Genomic DNA, 11,803 nt, shown 5'->3' on the forward strand with positions numbered 1-11,803 from the left:
ATTGCTTGAATTATAAAAGGAATTGGGAGCTGAGATTGCAGAATTTAAACAAGAACAAGTAAATTTCATTAAACAGTAAAGTAGAGGATGAATTGAATTGAAGTAGGTCTCAAACAGAAAAGTGAAAATGCTTGAAGAGTTTAAAAACAGAAAGTGATTGGTGCTTAATTTGCAGCAATGTAAAAGATGGTTGAAGATCTCAGGGGTGGAAGAGACTAGATAACAAGTCTTGATCTCAAATCCTTCCTTGATCCAACAAGAACAATTGCAAAAGAAGTAAAGAAAAGCAAATTGCAGAGAGAGTAGAAGATGAAGCAGTAAAGTAAACAGAAATTGAAATTCATATATGCAGAGAAAGTAAACAAGAGATCTCAAGGTGAGATTGAAACAGAAGTTCTTTAATTCTTCACCCAAGATCCAAAGCAAGAAAAGTAAAGGTGCTCAAGCAAGAACAAGGAAGAAGAGAGATTAATTCCCCTTCCCAATTCTCTAAGATCTAAATTCAAAAGTAAAAGCTCAAAATGAAAAATGAAAGTTCAAAGAAAAATCAAAGTAAAGTCTAGAGGTCCTAATTACATCAAACTAGCTCCTATTTATACACTTTCTATTCTTGGATTTTGGAATTTGGATGGGCTTTTGATTTGGTGAAGAAATGAATTAAATTGGATTTTTAATTGAATTTTCAGTCCATGTGAAAATTTGCTCCCAGGAGGATGCTCAGCTCAAGTGGGGAGCTGAGCATTGAAGCTTTGTGTGGGGAGTCTTGCGTAGCGTGCTAGGCTGGGGAAGGCACCAGGGGAATGCTATGCTCACAAGGTGAGCTGAGCATTGGGGCCTTGTGTGCATGTCTTGCTCCCTGGCCGTGTCAAATGTTGCGCCTTGCCTTCATTGGTCCGTGTCAATTGTTGCACGCTTTCCTTCCCTGGACCGTGTCAAGCATGCTCATGAGTAGTGCTCTGCTCTCCAAGTGAGCTGAGCATTGGAGCTTCCAAGGAAGGTCCTTGGTTCGAACCTTGAGGAATGCACGCTGGTTTCTTTTCTTTGTGAGGGAAGTAGCGCTTCTCTCTCCTCTCTTCCTTGAGGTGCTTGGTTCGAACCTTGGAGGATGCTTTTGGCCAATTCTTGGCTTATTTTCCTTGTAAGTAGCGCTCCCCCACTCCCCTTTGGTTCTTGGTTCGACCCTTGGAGAAGGCATTTGGCAAACAATTTCCTTGAATTTCTTTTGATGAATGCCCGATAATGCTCCCTTGGTGAGCTGAGCATTGTTTTTCCATTCCTTGTTTCTTGGCTTCAAATTGTGCTCAGCTCACAAGGGGAGCAGAGCATTGAAGCCGTGCCTCCTTGGTTCATTGTTGTGCTCCTTTGGAGAGCACTGAGCTCTTGGGGAGGCACTGTGGCTTTCCTCCTTCATTATGCCACGCTTCCTCATTTCCTTTGCCACACTATTTTCCTTCTTGGGCCACACTTCTTAAGCCACGCTTTCTTCTTTTCTTCTTTTCTTCACCTACAAGAAATCAAAACTACCAATCAAAGTATCACCACATTCACAAGGCTTATAAATCATTAAAACTCAATTAAATGTAGCTTAAACCTTATGATTTAGCATCAATTAAATGGTGGTTGTTTGATTCAAAGAAACCATGCATTTCCATTCCAAATTACTTACTTAGAATGCAAGAAAGTGCATAATACCAAATAAAAACAAAGAAAAAAACTAGTGAAACTAGGCTAAGATGACTTGTCATCAATGCGTTTGTGTGGTTGGCGATATTCTCAAATGACGCGAACGCGTGGGGCATGCGGACGCGTGACTTGATTTGTGCTAGTGGCACGAGTGTAGCCTCGCGTACACACAACTCTCTGTTTTAAATGCATTTTGCCAAAAGTCATGGTGACGCATGCGCGTGGGTGACGCGATCGCGTGAATGGCCATACTTTGAAAAACGACGCGGACGCGTGGGGCACGCGTTCACGTGGGAGGGCTTGTGCTTCTAGCACGAGTCCAACCCAGCTCCATCATAACTTACTGCCAAACACCTCTTTACGTCGATTTTGTAGGGCCACACGTTCGCGTGGGAGGCACTTATTTTTTAAAATTACGCGGACGCGTCATTGACGCGGTCACGTGGGCATATTTGTGCCTAAGGCACGCCTCCAGCCACGCTTTCGCGTGACTTTCTGTTCACTTCTCTTTTCTTCAGAACGCACCTGTGACGCGGACGCGTCAGCGATGCTTACGCGTCGCGTGCATTTTTTTAATGCAACTATATGCAGATATTATGAGAAGAGTCATTAAAAAAAATTAAATAGAATAAAGTAAAATAAAACTAAGACTGAAACGGAATGATCATACCATGGTGGGTTGTCTCCCACCTAGCACTTTTAGTTAAAGTCCTTAAGTTGGACATTTGGTGAGCTCCCTGTCATGGTGGCTTATGCTTGAACTCATCTAGGAATCTCCACCAATGTTTGCAATTCAAATAGCCTCTGGGATCCCACACTAGTTGAATAAAGCCTTCAAGCAAGTTAAAGCAAGTGACAAGGCCCCAAGAGTGTTGATTGCTGGAATGAATTCCGGGGTTCCAAACCTTGCTTTTGCACCCATCTTCTTGTTGATCATCATTTTTCCACGTGGGTGGTGAACAGTCGAAATTCTCACGGAGACATCCAAACAATTTCCTAGACCCATTCATTTGAGAATTATACCAACCCTTATACTTCAATTTGGAGCATGCAACCATATTGAACCTTGCATGACAATTCCGATTACTAACCATCTCCCGCTTGCTCTTATAGCCACAAAGAGCTCTAAGTTGCCCATCCGTCTCGAGCAAAGCATATTCAAGTGCGCTAATTAAGCTTAGAGATGAAAGATTTACCCACTTGAATGAAGGGATGGATGGTGATGGCTTTGGGGGAGAGGTCTCCAACAACATTGGCAAGGTGATTTCTAGCTCCATTCCCTTGAGCTCTTCCTTAACAACTTCCACCTTTTTACAAGCTTCTTCAATATCAACCTCTTCCTCTTGGTAGCTTTCTTCCAATTCGATCTCTTCTTCATTGTTCACCAAGGGCATGGGAGGTTGTGCTTCTTCTTCTTTAATCTCCATGTCAAGTCTAATGGGAGAGGATTCAAATGTAGATAAGAATTCATCAATGATTGAATCCATCTCTTGATCATCCCTTTCAAAGTTTTCAACCATGATATGCCTTGGAGGTTTTACACCCTCCTCAACATCAAATTCAAACTCCTTAGAAGGGGGCTCTATGACTGGGCTTTCCCATGGACATTCTGCATCTCCTAAGTCTTCGACCAGTTCTTCTTCTTTGATAATCTCGGCTTCCTCTACTTGTTCCAATGCAAAGTCATGCTCCTTATTGTCCACCGGAGCTTCTAGTGTCTCCTTCATGCTACGTTCTTCATTAGATTCTCCACATGAAGTCATGGGGTTCCTTGAGTGTCCGAACGTCTGGAAGGTAATCGATTTATTACTTGCTCCAGTTGATGAAGGGTTGCATGAAATTGATCTACTGTTTCCTTGAGGCGAGCCTGTGATTCTTGGGTCGATGGATATGGACATGGTGTATATGGAAGTGGTGGTTCTTGGGGGTAATTGGATTGGAATTAGGGTGGGTAAGGGTTAGGGTCTAATGGAGGTGAATGGTTGTAGGTGGCTTGTGAGTATGGTGGTTCAAAGCTATGTTGAGGAGGTGGTTCATTGGCATATGATGGGGCTTGCTGGTAACTACAAGGGGGTCTACCATATCTATCATCTTGGTATGCATCTCGGAATAGCTCCTGACCATAGTAATTTGGTGGAGGTAGTTTGTCATGAAAGGGTCAACCATAACTATTGTCTTGGCATGCATTGTAGGATGGTCATTGTCCATGGTATCTTGGAAGGTGTTGTTGCCGAAAAGGTTGATCAGATCCTTGTGGCTCCTTCCATCTTTGATTGTTTCGACCTTGATGCATGTTCCTGTTATAGCTTCCATTCCTTTCAACAACATTAGAACCAAACTCAAAGCGACGGGGGTGAGAACTCATAGTAGCTAATAAAAATTAAAAACAAAAATAAAAGCAAATAAACAAGCAAAATAAAATATTTACAATAATCAATAATAAGGCACACGTTTGCAATTCCCCGGCAACGGCGCCATTTTGACGATTAGATTCTTGCTAGTAAAGAAATTTTTATAAAAATAATCGCGTTATAAGTATAGTTTCTAAACCAACAGAGAATCCTTTCGTACAAAAATTTTGTTGTCACAAGTAACAAAACCCAATAAAATTTATAACTGAAGTATTTAAACCTCGGGTCGTCTTCTCAAGTTAGCTTTCCAACACAACTGGAACCGCCTCATTTGGACCTCTGTAGCTCAAGTTATGACCATTTGAGTGCGAAGAGGTCAGGCTGGACAACTTAGCAGTTCCTTCAACTTCTTGTATTCCTTCCACTTTTGCATGCTTCCTTTCCATCCTCTGAGCCATTCCTGCCCTGTAATCTCTGAAATCACTTAACACATATATCACGGCATCGAATGGTATAAAGGGAGGATTAAAATTAATAAAGTTAAGGTCAAAGAAACATGGTTTCAATCATAGCACAAAATCAGGAAGGAAAATGTAAAACATGCGATTAGTATGAATAAGTGTGCAAAGACTTGATAAAAATCACTCAATTGAGCACAATATAAACCATAAAATAGTGGTTTATCAGCGAGCAAGGACGCGCACGCGCAGGAGACGCCTTCGCGTCGATGAATGAGCGTTGCGCTATATTTGAGAATGCTACGTTCTCCTAAAGCTGCATTGAAGTACCAATATGGACCCATTATGACCTGCATCAACGAAGGCAAAAAAGCCCAATCCAATTACTTGAAGACTGAATTGGAGAGTCTATAAATAGAAGAGAATTTGATTTCATTATGGAGTTTTTAGCTAGCAGATCGGAAAGGCTAGAAAGGGAGGGACCCAAATTGGGAAACTCTGCACTAAAATTTCATTGTATTTTCCTTCTGTTTTTCATGTTCTGCACTTTATGTTTTCTGTTCTGTATTAGAGTAATGATGAACTAAACCCCAAAATTTATTAGGGGGAGGAACTCTATTGTAATCTCCGTGAATCAATGAAATTCTTCTTCTTTTCAATTAAATTGGGTAGCTATAGGATATCTTCTGTTTTGATTGAGAATTACTCATTCTGTAAGGGGGTTTAATTCAGTTGAATGTGGGTGTGAGCCTCAGAAGGGAAATCACTTACATTAGAATTAGAGCTCTATCCTTCACTACTCTCTTGATCAACACTATTCGGGAGTAGTTGAGATCCTGAGAGTTAGTGTGGCTTATGGATGAGAGAAATGCACATAACCTCTTCTCATGTCAATTGGATCAAGGAATTGGCAAGATTGATTGTGATTAGAGAGATTAGATTATCAAGGAATTGGGATCCAATCAATTTCAATCTGCTATAGATTTACCCATATGATTGATAAAGGAGTTGAGATCCATTTGATTCATGAAGGATTATGATATCTCCAATCCTTGATGAATCACTTTCCTTGAATCTCTTCAACTTAGATCTCTCCTATTTCACTGTAATTTACATTATCCATTTCTGTTTTAGTTTCCTGCACCCAATTCCCCTTACAATTCATGCAATTTAAGTTTTCGTGCCTTTTAAATTTCTGCACCTTTACTTTCATGCACTTTGAGATTCAGTTATTTACATTCCTTTCAATTTAAGATTCAATTCTCTTAATTTATTGCACTTTAAGTTTCAGTTATTTAAGCTTCTTGCCATTTACTTTTCAAGCTCTTTACATTCTACACTTTAGATTTCTTGCAAATTTATTTTCTATCAATCCAATTTCACTCAATTCATCAATATTAGCTTAACTAGACTAATCACCAAACTAAAGTTGCTTAATCCATCAATCCCTGTGGGATCGACCTCACTTTCGTGAGTTTTACTACTTGATGCGACCTGGTACACTTGCCGGTTAGTTTGTGTGGAATCGATTTTCCCTCATCAAGCTGTCACTGCTGGCATGTAGTCTTTCTTCATGTTGCTCCACTACCTCTGCTTGATGAGGAGCCCGTTCACCACCTCTGTGGTCCTTTGCTTTGCTTTCTTCCTGGGCATGCATTCCTTTTTCCTTCTGCTCCATTATCTCTGCTATACGAAGAGCTGCTCCTTGCTTCTGCATTCTTATAATTTTTGTGTTTTGCTCTCCCACTATCTGAATTCAGCTTTACTAATGTCCTTGCAGTGAGAGTGTCCCCAGCTGTCTTTGTGTTTTGTCTTGGTATTACAGCTTTCCTTGAGTGATGCCAAATGACCTTCTTGCTTTTTCTTATTTTTGTTTCCCTCCAGTACCATTCGGTGCTCTCTCTCTTGGCTTATTTGATTACTCATTCAAATACATGGAGCTGATACACTATGGACTAAGGTGTTGGATCTGTAGTATGTTAATTAGCTGAAGCTATGCTAGCTTGGGCTGCAACATGAACTTGAACACTTGGGCCTGCATAACTCAAAACACATATTAAACCACAATTGGGCTTTTGACCCAAATAATGTTTGTCATCAAAAGTTAGCCCAAAATCAAAATAGGCTTAACAATCTCTCCCTTGATGATAAACATGATAAAAGAGGATAGTAGAATTTAAAATTAATTGAAATGGGTTGAGAGCACTTCCCTTTGATGACCGTCCAAAGCGTGTATTACTCCCCCTCAATGTTAGCAATTCCCTCCCCCTTAATCATGGCATACATCTTCGACTGAAAAATGTTTAAAATAGCCAAGAACAATTTCCACAGCAGTATATCACAGTAATAGAGACTCACAAAACAATCATAATAGTGACTCACAAAACAAGATTATCAACAACATTTCTCCTTTTTCATTATTCTATCAAGAGTCAACAATTTTAACATTCATAAACAACAAATTAAAAAATATGCATTGTTCAAGCATTCATTCAGAAAACAAAAGGTATTGCTACCACATCAAAATAATCAAACTAATTTCAAGATAGAATTTGAAATCATGCATTTCTAGTTCTTTTGCAATTAAAAACATTTTTCATTTAAGAAAGGTGATGGATTCATAGGACATTCATAGCTTTAAGATATAGACACTAGACACTAATGATCATGTAATGAAGACACAAATATAGATAAAACATAAAGCATAGGAAACGAAAAATAGAAAATAAAGAACAAGGAAATTAAAGAACGGGTCCACCTTAGTGATGGCGGCTAGTTCTTCCTCTTGAAGATCTTATGGAGTGCTTGAGCTCCTCTACGTCTCTTCCTTGCCTTTGTTGCTCCACTCTCATGGCCTTTTGGTCTTCTCTAATTTCATGGAGGATAATGGAGTGCTCTTGGTGCACCATCCTTAGTTGCCCCATGTTGGAACTCAATTCTCCTAAGGAGGTGTTGATTTGCTCCCAATAGTTTTGTGGAGGAAAGTGCATCCCTTGAGGCATCTCAGGGATTTCTTGATGAGAAATTTCCTCATGCTCTTGTTGAGGTCCATGAGTGGGCTCTCTTGTTTGCTCCATCCTTCTCTTGTCCTCTTTAATGAGGATGTCTTCCTCTATGACAATTCCAGCTGAATTGCATAGGGTACAGATGAGATGAGGGAAGGCTAACCTTGCCAAAGTAGAGGGCTTATCTGACACCTTGTAGAGTTCTAGGGATATGATCTCATGTACTTCTACTTCCTCTCCATTCATGATGCTATGGATCATGATAGCCCAGTCTATCATAACTTCAGACCGGTTGCTAGTAGGAATGATAGAGCATTGGATGAACTCCAACCATCCCCTAGCCACGGGCTTGAGGTCAAGCCTTCTTAATTGAACCGGCCTGCCTCTTGAGTCTCTCTTCCATTGAGCTCCTTCCATACAGATGTCCATGAGAACTTGGTCCAACCTTTGATCAAAGTTGACCCTTCTAGTGAAAGGGTGAGGATCTCCTTACATCATTGGCAAGTTGAATGCTAGCCTCACATTATCTGGACTGAAATCCAAGTAATTTCCCCGAACCATTGTGAGCCAATTCTTTGGGTTCGGGTTCACACCTTGGTCATGGTTCTTAGTGATCCATGCATTATCATAGAACTCTTGAACCATTAAGATTCTGACTTGTTGAATGGGGTTGGTGAGAGTTTTCCAACCTCTTCTTTGAATCTCATGTCGTATCTCCGGATATTCACTCTTTTTGAGCTTGAAGAGGACCTCAGGGATCACCTTTTTCTTGGCCACAACTTCATAGAAGTGGTCTTGATGGACCTTTGAGATGAATCTCTCCATCTCCCATGACTCGGATGTGGAAGCAATTGCCTTCCCTTTCCTCTTTCTAGAGGTTTCTCCGGCCTTAGGTGCCATTAGTGGTTATGGAAAAATAGAAAAGCAGAGCTTTTTCCACACCAAACTTAAAAGGTTTACTCGTTCTCGAGCAAAAGAAGAAAGAAAGAAGTAGAAGAAGAAGAAATGGAGGAGATGGAGGGTAGTATTGGTTTCGGCCAAGGGGGTACTAGTGTGTATGATATGTGATATTGAAGGTAGTAAAGAGGGGTCTTTATAGGGTAAGAGAGAGAGGGAATTCGGTCATGAATGGGTGGGTTTGGGAGGGAAATGGTTTGAATTCGAATGGTGAGGTAGGTGGGGTTTATGATGGATGGATGTGAGTGGTGAAGAGAATATAGGTAAGAAGTTAGGATTTGATATGTGAAGGGTATTTGGGGAAGAGTTATTGATGGGATTCGTCAAGGGTATTTGGGGAAGAGTGTTATGGAAAGGTGTGAAGAGGAGAGAAGAAGAGGTGGGGTAGGTGGGGATCTTGTGGGGTCCACAGATCTTGAGGTGCCAAGGATTTCTGCTCCCTACACCATTTTGGCGTTCAAACGCCCATTGTGTGCCAATCCTGGCATTTAACGCCAGCTCTGCTACCTTTCCTGGCGTTAAACGCCAGTCTGCTGCCCATTTCTGGCGTTAAACGCCAGCTCTACTACCTTTCCTAGAGTTAAACGCCAGTCTACTGCCCATTTTTGGTGTTTAATGCCAGCCAGATGCCAGACAGCCCTTTCTGGTGTTAAACGCCCAGAGTGCTACCCATTCTGGCGTTTAACGCCCAGAATGCTGCCAGGTTGGGGGTTGAACGCCCATTCTGCTATCCTTACTGGCGTTTAAATGCCAGCAAGTCTGTCCTCCAAGGTGTACTATTTTTGATGCTGTTTTTCATTCTGCTTTAATTTTGCAGTTGTTTTTATGACTTCACATGATCATCAACCTAAAGAAAACATAAAATAACAATAGAAAATAAATAAATATAATTAAATAACATTAGGTTGCCTCCCAAAAAGCGCTTCTTTAATATCAATAGCTTGATAGTGAGCTCTTAGAGAGCTTCATAGAGACTCGGAGCTTGATGTTGGCCTCCCAACACCAAACTTAAAAGTTGTGTGTGTGGACTCTATTTGACTCTGTATTGAGAGATACTTTTCATGCTTCCTCTCTATGGTTACAGAGGAAGATCCTTGAGCTTTAAACACAAGGTAGTCCTCATTCAATTGAAGGACCAACTCTCCTCTGTCCACATCAATCACAGCTTTTGCTGTGGCTAAGAAGGGTCTTCCAAGGATAATGGATTCATCCTCATCCCTTCCAGTGTCTAGGATTATAAAATCAACAGGGATGTACAGGCCTTCAACATTTACTAATACATCCTCTACAACTCTATAAGCATGTTTCCTTGATTTGTCTGCTAATTCTAGTGCGAATTTAGCAGCTTTTACCTCAAAGATCCCTAGTTTCTCCATTTCAAAGAGTGGCATGAGGTTTATACTTGAACCAAGGTCACACAGAGCCTTTTTAAAGGGCATGGTGCCTCTGATGCAAGGTATTAAGAACTTTCCAGGATCTGGTTTCTTCTGAGGTAATTTCAGTTGAACCAAAGCATTCAGTTCATTGATGAGCAATGGAGGCTCATCCTCCCAACTCTCATTACCAAATAACTTGGCCTTCAGCTTCATGATTGTTCCTAGATACTGAGCAACTTGCTCTTCAATAATATCTTCATCATCTTCATAGGAAGAATACTCATCAAAGCTCATAAATGGCAACCGTAAGTTCAGTGGAATCTCTATGGTCTCTGTATGAGCCTCAGATTCCTTTGGTTCCTCATTAGGGAACTCCTTAGTGGCCTGTGGACGTCCATTGAGGTCTTTCTCACTGGAAATCACTGCCTTTTGACTCTCTCCAGGTTCGGCCATGTTGGGTATATTGATAGCCTTGCACTCTCTTTTTGGATTCTTTCTGTATTTATTGGGAGACTACTAGGAGGAGTTTTGGCCACTATTTTACTCAGTTGACCCACTTGTGCCTCCAAATTTCTGATGGAGGACCTTGTTTCAGTCATGAAACTAAGAGTGGTCTTAGATAGATCAGAGACTATGGTTGCTAAGTCAGAGAGGCTCTGCTTAGAATTCTCTGTCTGTTGCTCAGAAGATGATGGAAAAAGCTTGCTATTGCCAAACCTATTTCTCCTACCATTATTATTATTGAAGCCTTGATTAGTCTTCTGTTGATCCTTCCATGAGAAATTTGGATGATTCCTCCATGAGGAATTATAGGTGTTTCCATAGGATTCTCCCATGTAATTCACCTCTTCCATTGCAGGATTCTCAGGGTCATAAGCTTCTCCTTCAGGGGAGGCTTCTTTAGTACTACCTGATGCAGCTTGCATTTCAGTCAGACTCTGAGAAATCATATTGACTTGCTGAGTCAATATTTTATTCTGAGTTAATATAGCATTCAGAGTATCAATCTCAATAACTCCTTTCTTCTGAGTTGTCCCATTATTCATAGGGTTTCTTTTAGAAGTGTACATGAACTGGTTATTTGCAACGATTTCAATGAGTTCCTGGGCTTCTGTAGGTGTCTTCTTCAGATGAAGAGATCCTCCAGCAGAGTGGTCCAATGACATCTTGGACAATTCAGACAGACCATCATATAATATACATATGATGCTCCATTCAGAAAATATGTCAGAAGGACACCTTTTGATCAATTACTTGTATCTTTCCCAAGCTTCATAGAGGGATTCACCTTCCTTCTGTCTCAAAGTTTGGACTTCCACTCTAAGCTTGCTCAATTTTTGAGGTGGAAAGAATTTGGCTAAGAAGGCATTGACCAACTTTTCCCAAGAGTTCAGGCTTTCTTTAGGTTGTGAGTCCAACCATGTCCTAGCTCTGTCTCTTACAGCAAAGGGGAAAAGTATAAGTCTGTAGACCTCAGGATTAACCCATTGGTCTTAACAGTGTCACAGATTTACAAGAATTCAGCTAAGAACTAATGAGAGTCTTCAAATGGAAGCCTATGAAACTTGCAATTCTGCTGCATTAGAGAAACTAATTGAGGCTTAAGCTCAAAGTTGTTTGCTCCAATTGCAGGAATTGAGATGCTCCTTCCACAGAAGTCAGAAGAGGGTGCAATAAAGTCACCACGCATCTTCCTTGCATCTCCACCGTTGTTATTAGGTTCGGCCATGTCTTCTTCTTTTTCGAAAATTTCTGTCAGGTTGATGAGCGGATAATTTATACGCTTTTTGGCATTGTTTTTAGGTAGTTTTTAGTATGTTTTAGTTAGTTTTTATTATATTTTTATTTATTTTTAAATAAAAATCACATTTCTTGACTTTATAATTATTTTGTGTGTTTTTCTATGATTTCAGGTATTTTCTGGCTGAAATTGAGGGACCTGAGCAAAAATCTGATTCAGAGGCTGAAAAAGG

At 40.5% G+C, this 11,803-nt stretch overlaps 1 non-coding gene across 1 annotated transcript; it reads left to right on the forward strand.

Moving 5' to 3' along the window:
• Positions 1 to 11,054: 11,054 nt before the first annotated feature.
• On the forward strand, positions 11,055 to 11,158 carry LOC148555582 (small nucleolar RNA R71). Its single transcript, XR_015887479.1, has one exon. It is a non-coding gene; the product is annotated as a small nucleolar RNA R71 (small nucleolar RNA).
• The last annotated feature ends 645 nt before the right edge of the window (positions 11,159 to 11,803 follow it).

This window comes from Arachis ipaensis, chromosome B6 (genome assembly GCF_059453495.1).
Source record: "Arachis ipaensis isolate K30076 ecotype BB chromosome B6, ASM5945349v1, whole genome shotgun sequence".
Classification (NCBI taxonomy): domain Eukaryota; kingdom Viridiplantae; phylum Streptophyta; class Magnoliopsida; order Fabales; family Fabaceae; genus Arachis; species Arachis ipaensis.